Genomic DNA, 11,502 nt, shown 5'->3' with positions numbered 1-11,502 from the left:
CAGAGGTTTTTGTTGGTAACTATAAATAGCACTGGTTAACAAAAGTGGAAGAGTAAGCCAATTATTACCTAATAAAGCGGTTTATTTTAAACTTGGGTGTGGGCCCAAAGGAACAAAGTCACAATCAAAGGGACCCTTGGAGGTAAAATAGATGGAAAACTCTTATGTGGCCCAGACCTCCCTGGTTCAGAAAAGGGAAGCTAGTCCAGTAGGCCATATGGCAAGTTACAGCAGGACCCAAACCTATATCTATCAGCAACTCACCTTAACCTGTAAGCCTAGAAACATTGCAGCACAAAGTACACAGCCACTGTCAATTAAGTTCTATGATTTAAATAATATAAACTATTAGAGGCCCAGTGCGTGAAATTAGTGCACTGGTAGGGTCCCTAGTGTTTGCCAGCTGCTGGCCCAGTACTCCCTCCCTTCCCCCAGCTGGCCTCACCCTCTGGTTGAACTCCCAGATGAACTCCCAGTAGAGGGCACAATTTGTATACTACACTTTTATTATATAGGCTAGACCAGTGCTACCTAACAGAACTTCCTGCAATGATGGAAATGTCCGTGTCCGTACTGTCCAAAATGGTAGCCGCAGGTCACATGGAGCTGTGGAGGACTTGAAGTGTGGCCAGTGAAACTGAGGAATTCAATTGAACTTTAATTTAATTTAATTATAGTGGCTAATGTTTGGGAGAATGAAAATAGAGACATGTGTGCCATTCATAAGATTACATTCCTCCTCTAAGCTACTCAGAGTATAAGGTAGTCATTTTCAAACATTAAATTATAGAATTCCTCTTTAAAAAAAGAAAAAAAAAAGAAAATATTGTTTCCAAACTAATTTAAAATGTAAACTAGCTAACAAGGTGGTGGGGCTGGAGTTCAGCTACTCTCTCCTCTACTTTTCATCCTTATTAACTCTCACCTGTCCTGACTCACCTGGGCTCTTGGGCTCCTCCTCAGAGCCCCTAAGACTACACTGAGCCTGGTATGAAGATCACCACCACCACCAACAACAACAAAAAATGCAGGAGAATAGAGAAGCAGGGCGTAATTCCCCTAACAGCAGCTGGGAAGCAAGCACTGGTCTAGCCACTGTAGGAGTTACACAGGAAATTACCAGAGAGAAGGCCAATCTCACCACAATATCCCATTTCTAAGTTTGGGGCTGAAATTAGTCTTTGAAGAGATGGGAAAAGACAATAATGTTTATCATTAACATCTTTTTTGTTGTTGTTTAATCCTTACCCAAGGATATTTTTCTATTGATTTTTAGAGAGAGTGGAAGAGAGAGGGACAGAGAAAAATATCGATGTGAGAGAAACATCAATTGATTGCCTCCTGCATGAGCCCTGACCAGGGCCCAGGCCAGAGAGGAGCCTGCAAACAAAGTACGTGCCCTTGACAAGAGTCAAACCCAGGACCCTTCCATCTGTAGGCTGATATGGAGACAAAGAGCTATCATTAACATCTTAACCAAATGCTGTCCGTACCTTATCTCATTTTGTCATGGTATTAGCCCTATGAAGTATTATTATCCTCATTTCACAGTTGGTATTCTAGGCTCTGAGAGAGAAATAGCTCACCCAAAAGCACACACACACTTGGTGAGAAGGAGCAAAGCCCAGGTCCGCCTTACCAAAGCTGCTTGTGTCCCTTCTGGGCTCACCATCCAGATGAGGAAGTTTCATGCCTTCGAGGGCTTAAGTGAGCTCCTTTGGGAAGTGGAAATGTGAGAAATAATATTACTCTGTGAGGGCTAAACTGTCTGTGGATCAGAGAGGGGCTGTCTACAAGTAATTCCCAGGCTCAGAAGCTTCTACTGTCACCAGATGGAATATATTCAATGTCTAAATAGATTGTCAATGGGCTGGGGGTGGGTCAGCCAAGGAAGGCCAGGCAAGGAAAGGCCAAGGCAGATAAAGACAAGGCAGACAGGAGCAGAGTCAGGGGACAGGGTCTTGGCTGAGGAATTGAATATTTCTAACCCAGAGGCAGCCTCCCAGGGCTGCAAGATGAATGCATCCATGTGACATTGTGATGTAATATGAAATATCTATTTGATCTTCCTTCCCAGTTCCTGACATGAGCTCCTAAAATGCTTGTAATTTCCTGAGTGGTAGGGGCTATAGTGTTGTATACTCGGTCTCAAACTCCAGTTCCTGCCACAAGAGTTCCTAAGGCCCTTGAAATCTTTGAAGTGTAAGAGTGTCCCCTAAATGGCTTCATAATGGGGACAGAGTTCCAAAAGACCAAGGCGTGATCTCAGCCTCATTCCCCAACCTCCAGGGAGTGGAGAAAGGCTGGAGGTTGAGGTAATCACCAATGGCAAATGATTTGATCCCTCGTGTCTACATGATGGAACCTCCATAAAGCTCTGAATGACAGGGTTTGGAGAGCATCCACGATGATGAGGAGCAATCAAGGTGCTGGAAGGGTGATGAGCTCAGAAAAGGTATGGAAACTCTGAGGCCCCATTTCCCCATCATACCTTGCCCTAAGCCTCTTTTCCATTTGACTGCTTCTGAGTTGTAGCCTTTATAATAAACCAGTAAGAGTAAGTAAACTGTTTTTTCGTAGTTAAGTTCTATGAGCTTTCCTAACAAATTATATCAAACTTGAGGAGGGGATCATGGGAATCCCTGATGAATAGCCAGTCATTCAGAAATATAAGAGGCTTAGACATACGATTGGCTCTGAAGTGGAGGCCACCTTGTGGGGCTGAGCCCTGAAACTGGTGAGAATTGAATTAAATTGTAGGACTCCCAGTTGGTGTCTGCAGAGAACTGGGTAATTGTTTGGTGTGGAAAACTCACCCATTTGGTATCAGAAGTGTTTTGAGTAGTAATGGATCATAGTAATCAGCCTCTCGAGCTTGAAGACAGAGAATCTTCTGATCTTCCATCTCCCCAAGTTCTGTGTCCAGGCTCACCATGCCCTCTCTCATGAGCAGCCTGCAAGAGGACAGCGTACCAGTGGATGGGACTTTTCTTTCCTTGGCGATGCCTGTCATTGCAATTCTTCCAGGAGGCCCTGACTGCTGACCCAGGCCATCCAGCTATGGTTCATACTACTTTTTTTACCTGAGAGCCCTCTATTCTTAGCTGTTCCAACCTCAGAGAAGAATAGGAGCTGATGAGCAAGTCCACCACCTGAGAGATTTCTTGGACTGGGCTTTCTCATGGTGAATTTTAAAAGAAGCTACTTACAATGGCTTCCCATGAACATTTTAAAAAAATTATTGATGAGCACCATCGATTTGTTGTTCCACGTATTTATGCATTGAAGCAGATTACCCTCCACATTGATTGCTTTTTATATGTGCCCTGATCAGAGGTCGAACCTGCAACTTTGGCATATCAAGATGATCAACTGAGCAACCTGGCCAGGGCCTCCCATGAACTTTTTTTTTTTTATTATTGATTTTTTTACAGAGAGGAAGGGAGAGGGATAAAGAGTTAGAAACATAGATGAGAGAGAAAGATCCATCAGCTGCCTCCTGCACACCCCCCACCGGGGATGTGCCCGCAACCAAGGTACATGCCCTTGACTGGAATCGAAACTGGGTCTCTTCAGTCCGCAGGCCGACGCTCTATCCACTGAGCCAAACCGGTTTAGGCTCCCATGAACTTTTGACCACAGGAAGCGAATGTGTTCATTGAACATTGAGATGTGAGGTTCAGGTTTGAGTGACCAGCAGTGCTCAGTGACTCTGCATGGGCCCAGAAGTTAGATTTAGCAAGGACCTCACAGCAGCTATTATAACTATGTTGAAAGAATCACTGGAAACTACAATATGATAACAATGGCTCAGTAGAGCGGTAGAAACTATAAAAAAAAGAACCAACGGGGACATTCATTTCTGGCATAATGGGGGGAGGAAGTCCACACATCCTCTCCCAGAAACTATAAACCCGGAGAAAACAGTCAAAACATGTAACATTCGCTTCTTAAAACTGAGGAACCCTTTGTCCAGAAGTATAGTAAATGGGAGAAGTGGAAACACCTGAAGATGAAGCAGATTACCCTCCACACCCTGTTTGACTTGCTGACTCCTTTGACTGGTCTGCAGAACCCCCTTGAGCCTGGTCAGCAAACTGCGGCTCGCGAGCCACATGCGGCTCTTTGGCCCCTTGAGTGTGGCTCTTCCACAAAATATGATACCATGGCCTGGGCGAGTCTATTTTGAAGAAGTGATGTTAGAAGAATTAAAAAATTTGGCTCTCAAAAGAAATTTCAATCATTGTACTATTGATATTTGGCTCTGTGGACTAATGAGTTTGCCGACCACTGCCCTTGAGAACCACAGCCACGAACCAATACCTGGTATTTGGAGTTTACCTCAGGCTTCCAGGGCCTTTGAAGTTCTGGGATCAGGTTCCCGGTTGTCCAGTAATAACCCCATTCCCAGCTGGCCTAGCTTTAGCTCAGTGGATCTTACTCGAACAACACTCCCCATCCCCCAGACCTTTTTCATGATAATCAAAGAGCATTACAAAAACATTTATAAAAAGGGGATGTTGGGTCTGGCAGAGTTGACAACCACCAACTTAGACAATATTCTTATCACTTCCATCCTCTCTTTGTTACTTTCATTCAATGGGGGGTGGAGAGCTTGATAAAACATTCACCAATAAGAGGAAATATGGGAAAGTACAATTAATGCCAAAGTCAATGGTTTAGATAGGCACCAAGGAAGAATGTTTTTAAAAGGTTGCTTCGTGGAGGCTGGAATAATGAGGGAGGTTTCATGGAAATGGGGCTTGAAGTAGGACTTTCTTGGGGGAATAGGACTTGCAGGACAGAGGCGAGGAACCTCTCCCAGAGCTTTGAATTTTCTGAATTTTCTGAATGCAGAGAGGAGAGCAAGCTCAGCCCAGACTTCACGCAGCCACGCCAGGCAACCACGGAGAGACATGGGGCTGGTGTGCATGTTTTGCTGTCTAAGGGGTTTTGAGGGATTTCATTGCCACAGCACTTTGATGATTTATGTTTATTATCATAGCCTCTCGCTGCTGCTGTGGAATAAATGTTTAATTTTCTAATTTAGAGACACTAACATGATAATGATAATGTGAGAGTCATTCATTTAAATATAAAGATTGCAGATCCTGGTAATAATGGTAGGAGACACTCAGACTGTAATAAGCCACTGCTTTTGAACAATTAACATTTTCAAACACGATGATTTGAATGTTCTGTTTTCCAGCCAATCACATTAAAGTTTTGACTAGTTAGTCCCCCATATCTGGACAATTTTGACTGCAAATATTAAAAAAAGAAAAAAAAGAGAAAAAAAAAGAAAGAAACCCAAATGAAATTGCTTTTTAAAATAAGAATATTTCTAATGTTCCAGAAGAGAGCTGCAGAGATAGGGCAGTTCCAAGGCTTGTAAAATCAGTAATTCATGCAGTTTCCAAGGATGCCGGCTCTTTCTACCTTTCTTAGTGACCCTAGAGTTTCAGTGTGGCCTCAGAGGCTGGCTACATTCGTGGTCCTGAGCTGGCTGCCACTATACAGACTAGTGGCCTGGTGCACAAAATTCGTGCATGGGGGGGGGGGGGTCCCCTCAGCTCGGCCTGCACCCTCTCCAACCGGGGCCCCCTTGAAGGATGTCTTACTTTTGGTTTAAAGGGATCAGGTCTAAACTGGCAGTTGGACATCCCTCTCGCAATACGGGACTGCTGGCTCCTAACCACTCACCTGCCTGCCTGCCTGATTACCCCTAACCACTCTGCCTGCTGGTCTGCTCGTCCCCAAATGCCCCCCTGCCAGCCTGATCATCCCCAACTGCCCACCGTGCTAATGTGCTCGCCCCTGACTGCCCCCCTGCTGGCCTGCTCACTCCAAACTGCCACCCTCCTGCACCAGCCTGATCACCCCCAATGCCTACACACACACACACACACACACACACACACACACACACACACACCTCACCAGGCTGATCACCCCCAACTGCCATCCCATCCTGATCTGATCACCCACTACTGCCCTTCCCTCTTGGCCTCTAACTGCCTCTATCTTGGCCCCGCCACCATGGCTCTGTCCAGAAGAACGTCTGGAAGGTCTCCTGGAAGGTCTCCCAGTCTGATTAGCATATTACCCTTTTATTAGTATAGATAGAGGCCTGATGCACAAGTAGGGGCCAACTGGTTTGCCCTGAAGGTTGTCCCAGGTCAGCGTGGGAGTTCCCTTGGGGCATGGGGCAGCCTGGGTGAGGGGCCTGTGGTGGTTTTCAGGCTGGCCATGCCCCCATAGGGTGAGGGTCCCTGCTTGGGGAGGTGTGGACATGGCCAGCCTGGGTGAGGGGCTGAGGGCTGTTTTCAGGCTGGCCACACTCCCTGGTGACCCAGGCTCCCAGCTCCTCCTTTTTCTCTCTCTCTCCAGTCCCTCCTTCAGTGGCGGCCAGAGCGGGAGCAATCCAAGCTTCCTGCTAGCTCCAGCTCTGTGGCCACTGCCATTTTTTTGTTGGATTGATTTGCATAGTCGCTCCTGATTGGCTGGTGGGTGTAGCAGAGGGATGGTCAATTTACCTGTTTCTCTTTTATTAGTGTAGAAGTCCAGAGACAGAAAAGGCAGTGTTAGTGTCTTGGTTATTTTTTCGAGCTCGAAGCAAATCCTCCTAGAAACACTCCCAGAAGGGTTCCCTCAGATTTCATTGGCCAGAATTTTATGACCTGTCATACTTGAACCAATAGTTTGGCAAAGGGAATGAAACCGATGTGTTGAGTTTGATACTATCCATATTTATCCTGTGGAGCTGAGGAGGGGCCCATCCTACATGGAAGGAGATGCCTGCTCTGGACCGAGGGAACAAATCAGGCTTCTGACGACAACGAGGGAGCAGGGGAAGCCTGTGGAGGAGGCGACAGCAGTGTCTGCCACAGCCAGGGACTTCCACATCGTTTCTGCAGAACATGTTCTGAAGAAGTACAAGAAAAGGAAATTCTTTGATCAAATAAGCTTGGGAAACGGGCCATAATCACCTTCCTGAAAATTCACAATGTCATCAGCATATTAAATGCTCTTAGAAAGCCTGTATTTCGCCTCTAATCCAGATTTCTCCAGATGTATTTTACCATGTAAACTTTTGTCTGTGAAAATTTATGAACAGCCGAAACCAGTTTGGCTCAGTGGATAGAGCATCGGTCTGTGGACTGAATGGTCCCAGGTTCGATTCCGGTCAGGGGCATGTACATTGGTTGTGGGCACATCCCCAATAGGGGGTGTGCAGGAGGCAGCTGGTCGATGTTTCTCTCTCATTGGTGTTTCTAGCTCTCTGTCCCTCTCCATTCCTCTCTGTAAAAAAAAAAATCAATAAAATGTATTTTTTTAAAAAATCTATGAAGAGCCCAACAGAGGTAGCACTCTATGAGATACTTGTTTGTGGAACTTGGGCTGGATATTGGCTATTTGTTCAGCTTCTGTAGCAGTAGTTCAAGTTAGATTTAGATGTTAATAGGTTTTATGTGCTGGTGCATTTTCTTAAAAATATATTTTATTGATTTTTTACAAAGAGGAAGAGAGAGGGATAGAGAGTTAGAAACATCGATGAGAGAGAATCATTGATCAGCTGCTGCCTCCTGTACACCCCTTACTGGGGATGTGCCCGCAACCAAAGTCCATGCCTTTGACCGGAATTGAACCTGAGACCTTTCAGTCCTCAGCCCAATGCTCTATCCACTGAGCCAAACCAGTTTCGGCTATGCCGGTGCATTTATAAGAAGAATTTTAGGCAGTTTTATTTTGGCATGTTTTGCTACTTTTTAAAAAGAGCATAAAAATGTTGCAGAATTCATTTGTTCCCTTCTCTGAATTAGAAGGGGTGCGGTGGCTGCGGTGGGCTGGAGGCTGACTTGTTTGCGGAAACTTGATCTGGCCAAGCGATCTAGATCCCAGATCCATTGTTTTCATTACTTAGCCTCTGGAGCAACAGAACTTTATTCTGTGGGCCAGGGGGAGTTCCAGATAAGATGTCCAGCCTTTCCAGGATTTTGTTTTTCCACCAAACACGGAGATAAGAACAACCCAAGTCACATGGCACTTCAACCACCCCAAGGGCAACATGGTGGTTAATAGTTTCCTACAGGGAGAGTGCAGGGGCTCTGAGCTAGTCCCCCCCCAAGATGTGCCTCTGTGGTTAGCAGGTTGTTTTGAACTAAAGGCAATTTTAGCTTCAGGATCAAGGAAAATGTCCGCCCTTCCCTTTCATTACCTGGAAGAATCTCAATTAGAGTTCTTGAAGGTAATAAGAGATTGTCAACCCGAACCGGTTTGGCTCAGTGGATAGAGCGTCCGCCTGCGGACTTAAGGGTCCCAGGTTCAATTCCAAGGGCTTGTACTTTGGTTGCGAGCACATCCCCAATAGGTGATGAGCAGGAGGCAGCTGACCTATGTTTTTAACTCTCTATCCCTCTCCCTTCCTCTCTGTAAAAAATCAATAATATATATATATATATATATATATATATATATATATATTTTAATATATTTTATTGATTTTGTACAGAGATAGAAACATCGATGAGAGAGAGTCATTAATCAGCTGCCTCTTGCACACACACTACTGGGGATGTGCCCACAACCAAGGTACATGCCCTTGACCGGAATCGAACCCGGGACCCTTCAGTCCCAAGCCAACGCTCTATCCATTGAGCCAAACCGGTTTCGGCAAAATATATTTTTTTTAAAAGAGAGATTATCAGTGATAACCTCTTCAACCCATCTCTATGGCAGGGCAAACCATTGACTAAACACGTGCTGTTCTTACCATCCTGCATTGACCCCTTGAAGCCTCCACGGTGCATGACCTCCTCCCTGGCTCAGGACGTCTTGTATACCCAGATCCCTCTTTCTGTCTTTGAACCTCTCCTGCATGTGGGGCGTCTCTGGCTCTCTGGGGTTCCATGTACTAAATTCGGTTATTTTCTCTTGCTAATCTGTCTCATGCCTATTTGATTGTTAGTCAGCCGGAAGAACCGTGGGGGCGGAGGAAAATTTGTTCCTCCCTCACAGGTCATGTGGCCTCACTTACGCCACTAACCACTTAGGAGAGTTTCAACGTAGGAAGTTGTTTCCTATGCCCAACCTGAATCTTCTCACTTAGCAAACGTACTGAACGTTCATTCCATGAATAAGATGCTGGCTGGGCCTTTCACAGATGAACACATTCCTCGCTTTAACATGTGCTCTATCTTGGTGTCCATACAAGTCCAAATATTAAAAGGGCAATAGGATAGCTAAAGGATGTAGGGTAACTTCACAAGAAGAGTCACCTGACAGTGTTGAGACTACATGAGACACACCCTGAATTTCTGCTTAACGACTTCGTTTCCCGTGTCCAGTCCTCGCTAGAAATAAATAACATGCTTTCAACAATTATCCAAGAACTTTTCACGTAATTTTGTTGGCAGGAGCCCCACTCAAACTATAGTGTTCTTTTGGATCATCTTCATATGAAAATTCCCATGAATTGCAAATAAGTAATTATATATGGAAACTACATATGCGCATATATTACAATCAATGCTAAGCTCCTTCTTTGTGCCAAAAGAGTTTTACATATACATAGTGTGGGTTGAGAAGCAAATATAAATTTATTCCTTGTTTATGCAGAAAAAAATGCATAGAATTGTTTAAGTTATTGGAAAATCAAGTGGGTTGTTTTTTGAGCGGGGGGGGGGGGAGGAGGGGAGGATTTTTAGATATATAGGTAGAGAGGTAATGTTCATAATTTTAAAACCTCATGTTTCTACAGAGACGTGAGGTTTGGGTTTTGTGGTCCCACCTCTTCGTTCTCTCCCCTGTTTTCACTGGGACCTTCTCTTTCCTCTGGTCTTACTGCCTACGCCTTGCTCAATTTAAATAATGCTTCCAGCACTTTCTCCCAAGTGCAGGACTTTCTGGAAGGGAACTTCGTTTTATTGGCTTGAAATTTGGGCCCAGACTGTTCCAGCTCCATCAGGCCTTTCCCCAGCAGACTGGGGTTCTGGAACACCAGACTCACCCACAACGAGGCTGCCCTGATCAGCAGGACCCCTCGCCCTGTCCACAGAGAGGGTACCCTCTCCTTCTGTCTCTCTTCCCTCGTCTCCTGTTTATGGGCCAGGCCTTCCAAACCCAGCAGAAAGGGCTAAAAGGAAAAGTTCAGGAGTTATTTTTTGTTCCTGGCAATCTTTCGCATATGAATGGTACAAAAGTATTTTGTACCATTTGAGGAGTTTTGCAAATCTCTGGACCTCGACTTTATGAGACCTGGTCACTCTGAGTTGGAAGCACAGATGGTAATTTATGAGAGCCACAGTGGGGAAATGGAGGAATCATGTTCTCTTTGGACCCAAACTAGATAGGTGGCTTCTACTTCGTGTTGCAATCGCATGCCCGAAAGTGGTAGCTGCTCTTGCTGGTTTATAACTACAGCTACAAACGGCATGGAAACACAATTTAATGTTCTTGTTGAGGTGGAACAAAAAAGAGGGGATGGGTGGTGCCACCAAAGGAGTCCCTCATTTTTTTTTATATATATATTTTATTGATTTTTATACAGAGAGGAAGGGAGAGAGATAGAGAGTTAGAAACATCGATGAGAGAGACTCACCGATCAGCTGCCTCTTGCACACCCCCTACTGGGGATATGCCCGCAACCAAGGTATATGCCCTTGACCGGAATCGAACCCGGGGCCCTTCAGTCCCCAAGCCGATGCTCTATCCATTGAGCCAAACCGGTCCCAGCCCTCATTTTTTTTTATTTTTTTTTTTATAGCATTTCATTACAGAAGTTGAATCCTGGTGCCTGTTACACAGCCCTCTCTGCCTGTAAGAGTGCTCCCTGGCATGAAGGGCCATGGCCTTCAAATGGCTGACCCAGTAGTTTGCACAGAGTAGATGTTACCTTCTGTCAACAGAGAGGTCAGCCCTAGCCAGTTAAGCTCAGTGGAGAGAGCTTTGGCCTGTTGATTCCAGTCAAGGGCATGTACCTCGGATGCAGGCTCAATCTCCAGCCCTGAGCGGGGCATGTGCCGGAAGCAATCATTTGATGAGTCTCTCTCACATCCATGTTTTTTTTTTTCTCTCTCTCTGTCTCTCCCTCTCCTCCCTTCTACTCTCTCTAAAAATCAATGGGAAAATATCCTCGGGTGAGGATTGACAACAAAGAGAGAGAGAGAGAGACAGAGAGAGAGAGAGAGAGAGAGAGAGAGAGAGAGAGAGAGAGAGAGAGAGAGAGAGAGAGAGAGATAATCAAATGATGGAGGTAAACCTAAATACTAATACTAAAAGCACACATCCAACCACATTGACATTGCAGAGGGAAGAGAAAACCCAGTGGAATCCACATTTATTGAGATTATTTGAAGGGCCAGGCACTCTGCTAGACACACCACATATTATCTCATTTAATCCTTAAGCTCTAAAAGGTAGATGCTATTTTTAACACTTTATAGATATTAAAAGATCAGACTCCCACCCAGTGTGGATCAGTAGTTGAGCTTCAACATTTGA

The sequence above is a fragment of the Pipistrellus kuhlii genome, unplaced genomic scaffold (assembly GCF_014108245.1).
Source record: "Pipistrellus kuhlii isolate mPipKuh1 unplaced genomic scaffold, mPipKuh1.p scaffold_m20_p_5, whole genome shotgun sequence".
In the NCBI taxonomy this organism is placed as follows: domain Eukaryota; kingdom Metazoa; phylum Chordata; class Mammalia; order Chiroptera; family Vespertilionidae; genus Pipistrellus; species Pipistrellus kuhlii.
Note: the sequence above shows the minus strand (reverse complement) of the source record.